At 37.4% G+C, this 11,984-nt stretch overlaps 2 pseudogenes; one reads left to right on the top strand and one right to left on the bottom strand.

Annotated features, from left to right (window-relative positions):
• Positions 1-1,974: 1,974 nt before the first annotated feature.
• Positions 1,975-4,661, top strand: LOC121876380 (annotated as a pseudogene).
• Positions 4,662-9,325: 4,664 nt separating this feature from the next.
• On the bottom strand, positions 9,326-10,090 carry LOC121876346 (annotated as a pseudogene).
• Between the last annotated feature and the right edge of the window lie 1,894 nt (positions 10,091-11,984).

Below are 11,984 nucleotides of genomic sequence, written 5' to 3'. Positions count from 1 at the left end.
CAAGACAGTTGGAACGCTGCCAACAGCAGTGTGATTGTTGTGGTAGCCCACCTCAGCCCTGAGGTCGCGAGCAGCAATGCCCAACCCTGGGTAAGAAGTGCAAGAATTACAACATCACTGGGCACTTCAGCAAGGTGTGTCGCAAGAAGCCTGCCCAAGACTCTAGCTCGTCGCAGAAATCTAAGGAAACCCTTCAACATGTAAAACAGAGTAGCGCCTACTGTATCAAACTAGGAGACGGCCACAAACCTCTGGTGCCCATCCTGAATGACTGCACGCTGGATGTTGTGGAAAACTCACGACTGCAGTGTCTGAAAGCGAAAACAGCACAGTATTCCTTCACTGCAAGGTGGCGTAAGGGCAAGGAGCACGCCATCCCTGATGCGCTCTCCCGTGCACCCGTTGAAGACCGGACACCGTCTGACTTGGAGGCTGAAACGGGGGCGACCCACCACATCCTTAGTTGTGTGAGGGCTAGGGCAATGGAAGTGTCGTCGCAGCCTTTTGAACATTTGCGTGACCCTGAACTAGGCCTATGTCTATAGGCCTGAACGTTTATATTATATTGGGTTTTAGTAGCGAAACCCAATTGTCTGTTTCTCCTTTTATTGAGGAACTGGTGTTGATACAATTCCAGAGTGTAAATCAACCGTAACTTTCACTATATATGAGTGTGAAGAGAAGGACGGGGGCTATGTAAATAGACCGAATAATCACGTCCTTCTCGTGTGTGAGATTGAGTGGAACTTATGAGTAGTGACCCATCGAGGGAGAACGGAACAGGCACGTCGTCCTCCCTCGAGGGAAGAAGGAACCATCCACGGTGGCTCTCAAATAACGTCTTCCTCTAGTCAAGGATATCAAACTACTACCCGCTTTAGGTGGCCAGGGAGCCGGCTACTTAATGCCTTAACTCAGCATAATATGACGCAGCTTCCCGTGGGCACATCTTATCACGTGCACTGAACATGTCACCTCATAGCTAGTGGAAAGTTACAGGGGATGAATCAGTATATAAATCAAATGTAATTAACCCATTTATATAATCTTTCTGTTTATGAAACAGGGGCCATTACAACCCCATCATCAAAGAAATCCGCAACACTGCTGCCCAAGATGTAATTTACTGCCTCCTTCAAGACACCGTTGTCTCGGGCTTCCCATCCGACCTAAGGAAGATACCAGCAGTCATGAGGGATTTTTGGAAGATCAGGGATAGTTTAGCCTTAGACTCTCACAGGGGAATTGAAACGACAGAGCGTCGAGCACATCAGACAGTATGGTGGCCTGGCATCGCAACCAACGTCGTAAACACTGTCCAGTCCTGAGCCTCATGCCAGAATCTGCTGCCATCTCAGGTTAAGGAGCCATTAATGTGTGAACCGGGCCCAACCCGGCTATTTGAAGACGTCTCAGCAGACCTCTTTTCCCACGCTGGAAAGGACTATCTATTCTATGCAGATCGCTTGTCTTGGTAGCCACACGTCGGTACTTACGATAGGAATGCGACTTTTCGAACCACCATCAAGCTTCTGCGCAGATTCTTCGTGAATGTTGGTGTTCCTCTCCGCCTTCGCACCGATAATGGACCACAGCTCTCCAGTCATGACTTCCGGTCCTTCCTTAAGCGATGGAGAGTCTACCACGACATCTCATTGCCACACTATCCACAGTCTAATGTTCATGCTGAAGCTTATGTCAAGCAAGTGAAGCATTTGATCATGAAGACCACGAAGGGTGGTAACCTAGATGATGAAAATCTTTACTCTGGCTTATTGGAAGTACTGGGCAGATCCCCAGCCCAGATACTTCCTGGCCGACCATTACGGACAGCAATGCCGGCCCACTGGCTCCTTCGTTTCCGAGTGGCAAACTGTGGGAAAGGAGTATGACAAATAGCAGTTAACGCTTCCGCAAAAGGCAGGAGAACACTACAACCGATCTGCTCGTTCTCTACCACCTCTGAAGGTTAGCATGCCTGTCCGCATCCAGGACCACATCTCGCTACGCTGGGATAAGGTCGGGACAGTGGTAGGTGCTGGTCGCCACAGGGACTATCACTTCAGGCTTCCGAGTGGTCGTTTGTATTGGCGTAACCGCCGATCCTCACTACGTGCCATCCCCTACACCAACACCTATTACAGCGCATGTCGGCGCTGCTGCTGATGTTCCCATAGCCCGCATCATCAGCCTCGGAGTCTGCTAGATAAGCAGAGTGCCACGTCAGTTTCTCCTTGCCACCTGTTTCGTCTCCCAGGAGAAGCAAACGCCACAGCAGATGCCCTTACTGACTGGATATACGAGTCTTTGATTCTACCTCGGAATCCCTCGGGAGGGGAGGGGAGATGGAGAGTGTTCAGTTAGCTAGGCGTATATGTTTAAGGCCTACGTATGTTGTCTCAGTTATGTAGGTCCATATGTATGAATGTATGTATATTTTATGTATGTGCTTTTACCATTACTTTATTATTGTTATATTGTCCATCACCTGGCAAATTAATGTCAGGGTAGTAAACTATATCAACATGGTTAGGTCTGGCGGCATACCCGGGGGTCTTACCCATCTGTCCACACAGAGCACACGTCTGCCTTGTGCTCTTGCCTCTGTACTGATACTCCTTCAGTAAACTCCAGTGAACTAATTATCCTATTACTCGTCAACGCCTATCAGTAGGTAAGACCGGAAACTGGAGGCGTCAAGTTTTATGGCATGTAGTTGCGAAATTATTATTTGATTGTTCGCCTGCGTCACCATTAGTGAGATGGCTGATTAAGGGTGTATCTTATTGTTTAGTCCACAGAGTTCCTTAGGCTTACCGTACCATTGACTGATGTTGGTCTGTTTCAGATGTTGCAACTTGGTTGGGTAGTGAGACTTCTTTGCAGTTGTGTATCTGTTCGTGAGTCTAATGGACGTATTATCTCGAACAAATGTAAATGATTTTGGTGAAACTTAGCTTGTCGATGTAACCTGGGACGAGTTCAACAAGCAGTCTGTTCCCTCTATTTTCTGAGGAGTTATTGGTCTGCTGTGTCTTCCGGGGGCCCTCCACCCTGGCCCTTAATCAGTCTTGGTAAACAGATCCTAAAGCCTCGACTTCTCGAAGCTTTAATCTTCTATATATTCTTCTGTCTTTTCATTATCATTGCTCCTTTCTCATTTTTGTATGAATAAAATTACTAAAGTGAATAATGGTCCTGATAATAATACTGATTCTCCAAAATAATGAGGCAATGTTGCTGCCTCACTAAAGATCGTAATAAGATAATAACAACTACTGGTCTGGTGGACACAATGGGGTGTGTAGCTCAATGGGGAAAAATTAAGGCTGTTAGCAGATCAAGAACAACACATCCGAACATCCAGTGTTGCTTATAAATGTGACAGTAGGAAATACGGTAGAGATCAACTTACAAAAATTAATGCTATCTTATTGCAATTATAGAGAATGTTTCAAGAAAATTTGGAAATAATTCGGAACTCATCCTTTATTTACTAGGATGATATAGTAGTTTTTTTTTTTTTTCTTAACAACTCGTATTTAACTTCTCACTCATATTGGTCACTTTTGCTGACAGCGACCATAAACTGTTCGGGCAGACAACCTACATCACGCCATGGCGTAGGAGTTGAGGACCTTTAAATTTTTACATGATTTGAGTTCAAACCGGGTTGAGCCAGGTTAGTTTCTAGCTTTTAAAAAAAAAGTAAGAATTACTTTGGTACGAAAGGATTTAGTAATTAAAATAATTTTTAATTGTAGATTAACTTACTTTGGCAGATATGATGCATTTGATTTAGGATCTAATTAGATAGAGTGTTCTATAGGTAATAAACATTAATTCAAAAGTATTTGGATGAATAGTTTGCGATAGCTTTAGTTATGTTTGTGAGTTATCTAATTTTAATTATCTGTGTTCTTGTGAGTGTAGCATTTGTTACTTGGTTAAAACGTAAGATTTTAGGCTATATTCAAATTCTCAAAGGACCAAATAAAGTTGGTTTTATCAGATTACTACAACCCTTTGCGGATGCTGTGAAGTTGTTTACTCAAGAACAAACGGTACCTGTTAAGTCTAATTTTCTTCCATATTATGCTTCACCTGTGTTTAGGTTGTTTACGGCATTAATTGTATGATCAGTAATTCCTTATGAAATTGGTATAATAAATTTAAATATAGGAGTTCTCTTTTTCTTGTATTGTTTAAGGTTAGGAGTTTATACAACTATAGGGGCTGGTTGGGCTTCCAAATGCAAATATTCTTTGTTGGGAAGACTTCTGGCAGTTGCCCAGACTATTTCTTATGAGGTGAGACTTGCTTTAATTTTACTTTCTATTATTTTTTTACTTGGGTGTTTTATTTTAGAGCTTTTAAACTTGTATCAAGAGAGTGTATGAGAGTGTATTAGCTTTGGTTTGGTTTGCTTCTTGTTTCGATGAAACAAATCAAACTCCATTGATTTCGCAGAAGGTGAATCTAAGTGCGTGTCAGGATTTAATACTGAATATAGTAGAGGCGGTTTTGCATTAATTTTTATAGCTGAATATGCTTGGATTTTATTTATAGGTGCACTATTTGCATTATTGTTTTTAGGTGGAGCTCCTTCTAGACCCTTCTCTTACGCTAAGTTAGTAGGAATAAGATTTGCTTTCATTTGAGTTTGAGGTACTCTTCCTCGTCTTCGTTATGACAAGCTAATAGGATTAGCTTGAGAAACATTTTTACCAGTTGCTCTTAATTATTTTTTTATAGTAATAAAGATATTATGTTATTGTTTTATAATTTAGTTTATAACTAATTTAGTATATTGAAAGTTAAATGGCAGTTAGGACGTTTTAATATCCTTATTGATGTTTTCAAAACATCTGTTATATATAAACTAAACTGTCAGTCAAGTAGTTTATCTCATAATAGAAGTGAAAGAGGGTTAATAATATGGTATAGGAAATAAACTACCGTTAAGATTTGTCCCGTAATTACAAAAGGATCTTCAACAGGCCGAGGTCCAATTCAGGTTAGTAAAATTACAATTGCAATTAAAGAGCAGAAAATAATTTGATTTAATGGGTAAAATGTTAATCTTCGAAATTTAGAAGTATGGGTAAAAGGTAAAATTATTAAAATTGCGATTGATATGGCTAGTGCAATAACTCCTCCGTTTATTCGTATTGATCGTAAGATGGAGTATGCAAATAAGAAAAATCATTCAGGTTGAATATGAGCAGGTGTCACTAGTGGGTTAGCCGGGACAAAATTTTCAGGATCTCCAAGGAGATATGGATTGAGAAGGGTTAATAAAATGAGTGCAGTTAATATAATTATAAACCCAACAACATCTTTAAAAGTAAAATAAAGATGAAATGGAACTTTATCAATGTGTCTTGCAATTCCAAGAGGATTATTATCTCCAGTTTGGTGAATAAATATAATATGAATAAGAGTAGCAGCCGCCACTCGGAATGGTAGTAAAAAGTGGATTGTACAAAATCGGGTTAATGTTGCATTATCTACTGCAAATCCACCTCAGATTCATTGAACACGTTCAGTTCTGATATAGGGAATAGCAGAAAATAAATTAGTAATAACTGTTGCACCTCAGAAAGATATTTGAACTCAAGGTAAAACATATCCTAGAAAAGTTGTTGCTATAACTATATATAAAATTATAATTCCTGCTATTCAAGCATGAAAAAATAAGTATGGTCCATAATATATACCACGCCCAATATGTAAGTAAAGACAGATAAATAAAAATGAAGCCCCATTTGCACGGAGAGGCCTTAGAAGTCATCCGTAGTTTACATCTCGACAAATATGAGCAACACTAGAGAAAGCTAAATCAATATGTGCGGTGTAAAATATAACAAGAAATAGCCCAGTTACAATTTGAACTCTTAAGCATAAACTTAATAAAGATCCAAAGTTTCAGAAAGTTGAGATATTCCTTGGAATAGGTATGTCTACTAGGGCTCCGTTGGCAATTTTAAAGAGAGGATGGCTTTTGCAAACAGGTGTCGCCATTAGGCAGATATAATCGGAGGGGCCTTGAATAAAGGTTTACAATTTTTGCAATAACAATAAGAGTTAACAGGAGATAGAGGACTATAAATAAAGTTAAAGACATTGTTGGTGGTCTATAAATAGTTCTTACTAAGAATGAAGTAAGGTCAAATGAGAATACATCGAAAGAAATTGAAGAAGTAATAATAGAGATATCAGGAGTAGTATAGAGAGGATCTTTTGGTATTATAAAGGCTATTAAACATAACGAAAACCTCAAAATAATTATTAAAGCAGTTGCTGAAAACTTATATGGTTCGTTAGAAGTAAGAGGGGCAACATAAATAAATAATACTAATATAGCTCCTAACAAAAATAAGAAAAAGAATATACGAGAATCAAAATGAGTTGTTGTTTAATCCAGCTGCAAGTGAAATCATTACAGCTTGGACTAATATTGTGAGACCTATAGATAAAGGATGTGTAAGACGTGTAAATAGTAGAGCGGTCGCGAAAATGAGCGGGAAAATAAGGAATAAGAATTCAGAGAATAGTTTAATAAATTATTAGTTTGGGGAAATGAAGATAAAAGTTTTCTTTTTCTCTGAAGTTTTAAGAAAATAACTTTCATTTTTGGTTTACAAGACCAAAGTTTTGGTTTATACTATTAAAACTAATGTCAATTCTTAGGTTAATATTTATTTTTTGTTCCGCTCATTGTAGTTTTTTGTGGATTATGATTTTTTTTTCTAATCGAAAACATTTACTTAGAGTTCTGCTTAGTTTAGAATTTAGTATATTATGAATTTTCTAAGTTATGGTAATTTGTTTAGCTAAACTAGGAATTGAAGCATATTTCAATGTATTTTTTTTTACAATAACAGCCTGTGAGGTACTTTTGGTCTTTTTTTGTTGATTAATTTGTCCGGACTCAAGTTAGTTTTTGTTTTAGTAGATTTAGAACATTACAATGTTAAAGTATATTTTTATAAATGTTTTATTGATAGCGTTTGTTAAGGAGTGATGATTTATTAAAATTTCTTTATTTTTAAGGTGTTTTATTTTTAGGTGTTCTATAGGTCATGAGATTTCTGTTTCAGAACTAAGTTTTAGAGAGGGTTCTGATCATTTAGGTTTTATCTTAAGTATTGTTAAGAATGTGAATTATGCCTTTAGTTATTTGTGCAAGTCAAGGGATTTATAAGACTATCAATTCTCCTAGAGGGTTTTTACTTGTAAATTTGTTATTATTATTAGCTTTAATTTGAACGTTTTCGGTTTCAGATTATCTTTTATTTTATATTAGGTTTAAAAGATCTTTAATTCCTACTTTGATTTTGATTTTAGGTTGAGGATACCAACTTGAACGAATTCAGGCGGGGATTTATATATTATTTTATACATTATTTGCTTCTCTACCTTTGCTTGTTTCTTTATTAAGATTCTATACCTTAGGCGGTAGATTAACAATGGGTTCAGTTCCTATAGGGGCTTTAATTGTGAGGCCTAACATAATTAGAATTGTATTGGGTTGGGATTGTTTAGGATTGGTATCATTTGCGTTAGTTATTTCTTACCAAAACGAAAAATCTGCAAATGCAGGTATGTTAACAGTTTTATCTAATCGAGTTGGTGATGTTGCTTTTCTGCTTAGAATTTCTTTAATGTTTATAGCTGGAGGGTGAAATTTTATTCTATACAGAATATATATAAGAGATTCTAATTTATTATTAATAAAGTATTTAATCATTCTGGCGGCTATAACAAAGAGAGCACAAAACCTCCTTTTCTGCCTGACTTCCAGTTGTCACGGCGACTCCTACCCCAGTATCTGCTTTAGTTCATTCTTCTACTTTGGTTACAGCAGGTGTTTATTTACTAATTCGTTTTAGTCCTGCTTTAATAGGGTCGGAAGCTCAATCCGTTTTATTAATTGTTTCTTGTTAGACAATATTTATAACAGGACTAGGTGCTAACTTTGAATATGATTTGACGAAGATCATTGCTTTATCAACACTAAGGCAGCTTGGTGTAATTCTAAGCTGTATGCGGTGTACCATTTTTGGCTGGGTTTTATTCTAAAGATTTAATTTTGGAAGTAGCTTTCATAAGAAATATTAATTTATTGGCTTTTCTTTTATATGCTTTGGCCACAGGGTTAACAGTGTGTTATAGATTTCGTTTAGTTTATTATAGTTTAACAGGTTTATTTAATTTAAGGAGAATAAGTCAGGTTAACGATAAAAGAGTTGTTATAACTAGATCAATAACTAATGAGATTAAGAATTGGTGGTGTGACAGGAGGGGCTTCTTTATATTGAGTTACTTCTCCTGAGTCATATATAATTTGTCTTACTTTTAAATTAAGAGTATTAGGTGCTTTAATTGGTTATCTACTAAATATTATAAACTTAAATTATAGGTTACGTAGATTAAAAGTTATAGTGGAGTAGTATTTATAGGGTCTATATGGTTTATACCTTTTTTATCTACACTTAAATTAAGTCATATTAGGTTAAAAACTGCAGGTACTTGTATAAGAGCTGGGGATTACGGCTGGTCTGAGTATTTTGGTGGTCAAGGTTTATAATCTAGTGCTATACATCAATCAGGATATTTACAGGTTTCCCAGAGTAATGGGGTGAGAATCTAAATAAAAAAAAATATTTTGGGTAATTGTTGTAATCTTTATCATAATTTACTTACATAATTTAAAATTAGAATTTTGTCTGGAAGCAGCAACGGTGGCAAACTTGCCTGTAAGTGGAAAAGATTAATAATTAAATTATTTAGTTAGCTTGAAATATTTGATGCTTCGTTTTCTAATCTTAAAGCCAGTTTATAAAAACACCTTATGAATGCAACTCATAAATCATAAATTGAATATAGCTCTAATAAGATCATTTTAACCCCACCTTGATATCATTTATAATAAAGGCCAAAAAACAAAATAAATAAAAATAAAAGCCCTGTTAGAGCTCATGAAAATATGTTTGTTAAATGAATAATAGAAGCAAGAGGAAGGAAAAGAGTAGTTTCAACATTAAAAATCAAGAAAATAACAGCAATTAAGAAAAATCGTAGGGAAAAAGGAAATCGTGGTGAGAATTTAGGATCAAATCCACACTCGAATGGGGAGGCTTTTTTCGATCTGTAATAAGTTTTTTGATAGAATAGAAGCAAGAATTATAACTACAGATCTAATTAGTAGGGTAGTTAAGATTACGATAAATAAAATGAATTTTTTTTTCTAGAAATTCTAAGCTTTTTGGTTGGAAGCCAAATATACTTACTATATTAAGAAAAATAATTAACCTCCTCATCAATAGATAAAGATATATAAAAATAGTCATACAACATCTACAAAGTGTCGGTATCAGGCGGCTGCTTCGAAACCAAAAGGGTGGTCTGAAGAGAAGTGACATTTATAAAGGCGGTAGAAACAAATAGCCAAGAAAGAAGTTCCACAAATTACTTGAACTCCATGAAAACTAGTTGCTACAAAAAAGTTGATCCATACACAGAGTCTGCAATTGTAAATGAAGCTTCTACATATTCGAAAGCTTAAAGAACAGAAAAATAAATTCCTAAAATAATTGTCTAAGCAAGACTTTGAATAGTTTCTGAATGATTAGAGCTGGTAATAGCATGGTGTGCTCATGTCACTGTAGCTCCGGAGGATAAGATAAATTTTGTATTTAGAAGGGGAATTTGAAAAGGATAATATGGTTGAATTCCAACGGGCGATTGTTGGTGAATGTCTGCTGTGAAAGAATGCCCCCCCCCCCAAAAAAAAAGAAAAAAAAAGAGAACTTCTGATACAATAAAACAAATTATTCCTCAACGAAGTCCGTTTATTACAACTTGGGTGTGGAGGCCTTGATATGTTCCCTCACGTGAAATATCTCGTCATCATTGAATTATTGTTAAAATAGTAGCCAAAAAGCTTTGGAGTAGCAAGTCCATGTTAAATTGGTGAAATCATTTAACAAGGCCTGTGGTTAACATTATAGCTCTCACTTACCCTGTTAAGGGTCAGAGTCTATTAATTATCAACTAAGTGGTAAGCGTGGTACAAATTATTATAGTTTACAGTTGATGGCCCGGGCCTGGGCTGATCATGGAGACACCAGGTGGTGAGGTGTTCACGTGGTGTAGTAACTCGTCCTCTGGTGTTGATATGAAAGACCTCACGTGGTCATGGAAACATCGGGTGGTGTGGGGTTCACGTGGTACAGTGACTCGTCCTCGGGTGTTGATATGAAGGACCTCACGTAGTCATGGGGACACCGTGTGGTGTGGGGTGGTGTTACAGTACCTTCCTGCGCGGTGGTGTTGAGTTATCCCGTAGTCAGGCGCATAGTCGGCCGGCCCTCTGCTGTTCCCAGGGTGGACGGATTAGCACCTCCTTGTCAGAAGATGGTGGTTAGTTCCCAGGGGTGCTTATCTCACTGGTGGGTCACGGCTTTCACTGGTATTGTCTTGTGCTGAATTCACTGGCTTAAACACTGTTCATCACTGTTCAACACTGGTCCCACTTCTTTCCGAAACGAAATTGTCACTTTTGATTATGTAGATATCCCGGTAGTGAGGATTGGCCAAGAGGGGCCGCTGCGTAGCGAAAGCAGCGCCTGAATTGGTCTTGACCCTACGGTGGTCAAGGATGTAGTAGGATGTAGTGTAAGTAGGTATGTATACATTATTCTGAGACACCCAATACACTTTATGTATGTATTAAATTGATGCACTTGACCCTCCTCATGGGAAGTATATAGTTAAACAGCAACATATATTTGGAAAAAATTCTACAGAACAACTCGTCATCATCAGATTTAAAATACACGAAGTAAAAAACGGTAGCACAATAATGTAAATATATAAAATGTCATTAAAATGTTTCATCCAAGAATTAATTAAGTATTTATATTTTATGTTAACAAAAAGAGATAAAAACTTAATACTAAAAGAAAGAAATATTGATTGTCAAATTTCATACAATTTACATACAAAGTCAATTAAAAATTCATCCCAGGGGCTCAGAACTTTATATTCAAGACTAATATATACACGGACATCGATATTAGTTTTGTATTATTCCTTCCTATACAACTTCTTCGAATTGTCTTTAATAACTTGTATCACATCTTTTATCTTATTTTCCATTTGTTCTACCTTTTCATTACCATATTTTATCAACTTTTTATTTTATTTTAATGAACCTGAAAACGTCCCTTATTTCATCACTCGACATTTGCTATTGCATCACTCGGCACATGCAATTTCCTCACTCAACATTTGCTATTTCATCACTCGACACATGCTATTGCATCACTGGACAGCTATTGCATCATTCGACACTTGACCATTGCATCACTTAACACATGCTATTGCATCACTCGACACATGCTTTTGCATCACTCGACACTTGGTATTGCATCACTCAACACTTGCTTTTTCATCTTCGTCAACTTTTCATTTCTTGATTCCCTCGTTTTTTCTTTTCTTTTCTTCATCCCTGTTCTACAGTATTGTCATGGGTTGTGTTAGACTTACCCACGCAACCAACTCCAAAGTTTGTTTTACTAGAGATAAGGCAACCAGCGAGCCATGACTACGACATATTTTTTCCATTAGTGGTATGTTAGCCAGTCTATAGAGGGAGGCCATTGAGACAGTGTTGTACTGTTCATCGCCTCACGCCCCAAATCCACATTTTAAGTAGTATCCCCTAGGTCATGGGTTAGTTAAGACGTCGCCCCCACCCTCTCCCTGCTAAAGGGAATGGGACACCTCACAGAGGCCTCCACCGCCACCCTGTCTTGTGGACCGTCAGTGACACGACACTAAGTGTGCTAACCTAGGTTGTTATCCCTGTGTAAATATCACGTGTGGATGCCTGGTTGCGACAAGAGCAATCCAGGCTGGCCTATCAAACCTACAGTAAATGGTTAATCAAGTCATGCTTACAGAGTTCTCCTGCG

This window comes from Homarus americanus, unplaced genomic scaffold (assembly GCF_018991925.1).
Source record: "Homarus americanus isolate GMGI-L3 unplaced genomic scaffold, GMGI_Hamer_2.0 scaffold34921, whole genome shotgun sequence".
Taxonomy (NCBI): Eukaryota; Metazoa; Arthropoda; class Malacostraca; order Decapoda; family Nephropidae; genus Homarus; species Homarus americanus.
Note: the sequence above shows the minus strand (reverse complement) of the source record. Positions and strands in the feature narration are given on the sequence as shown.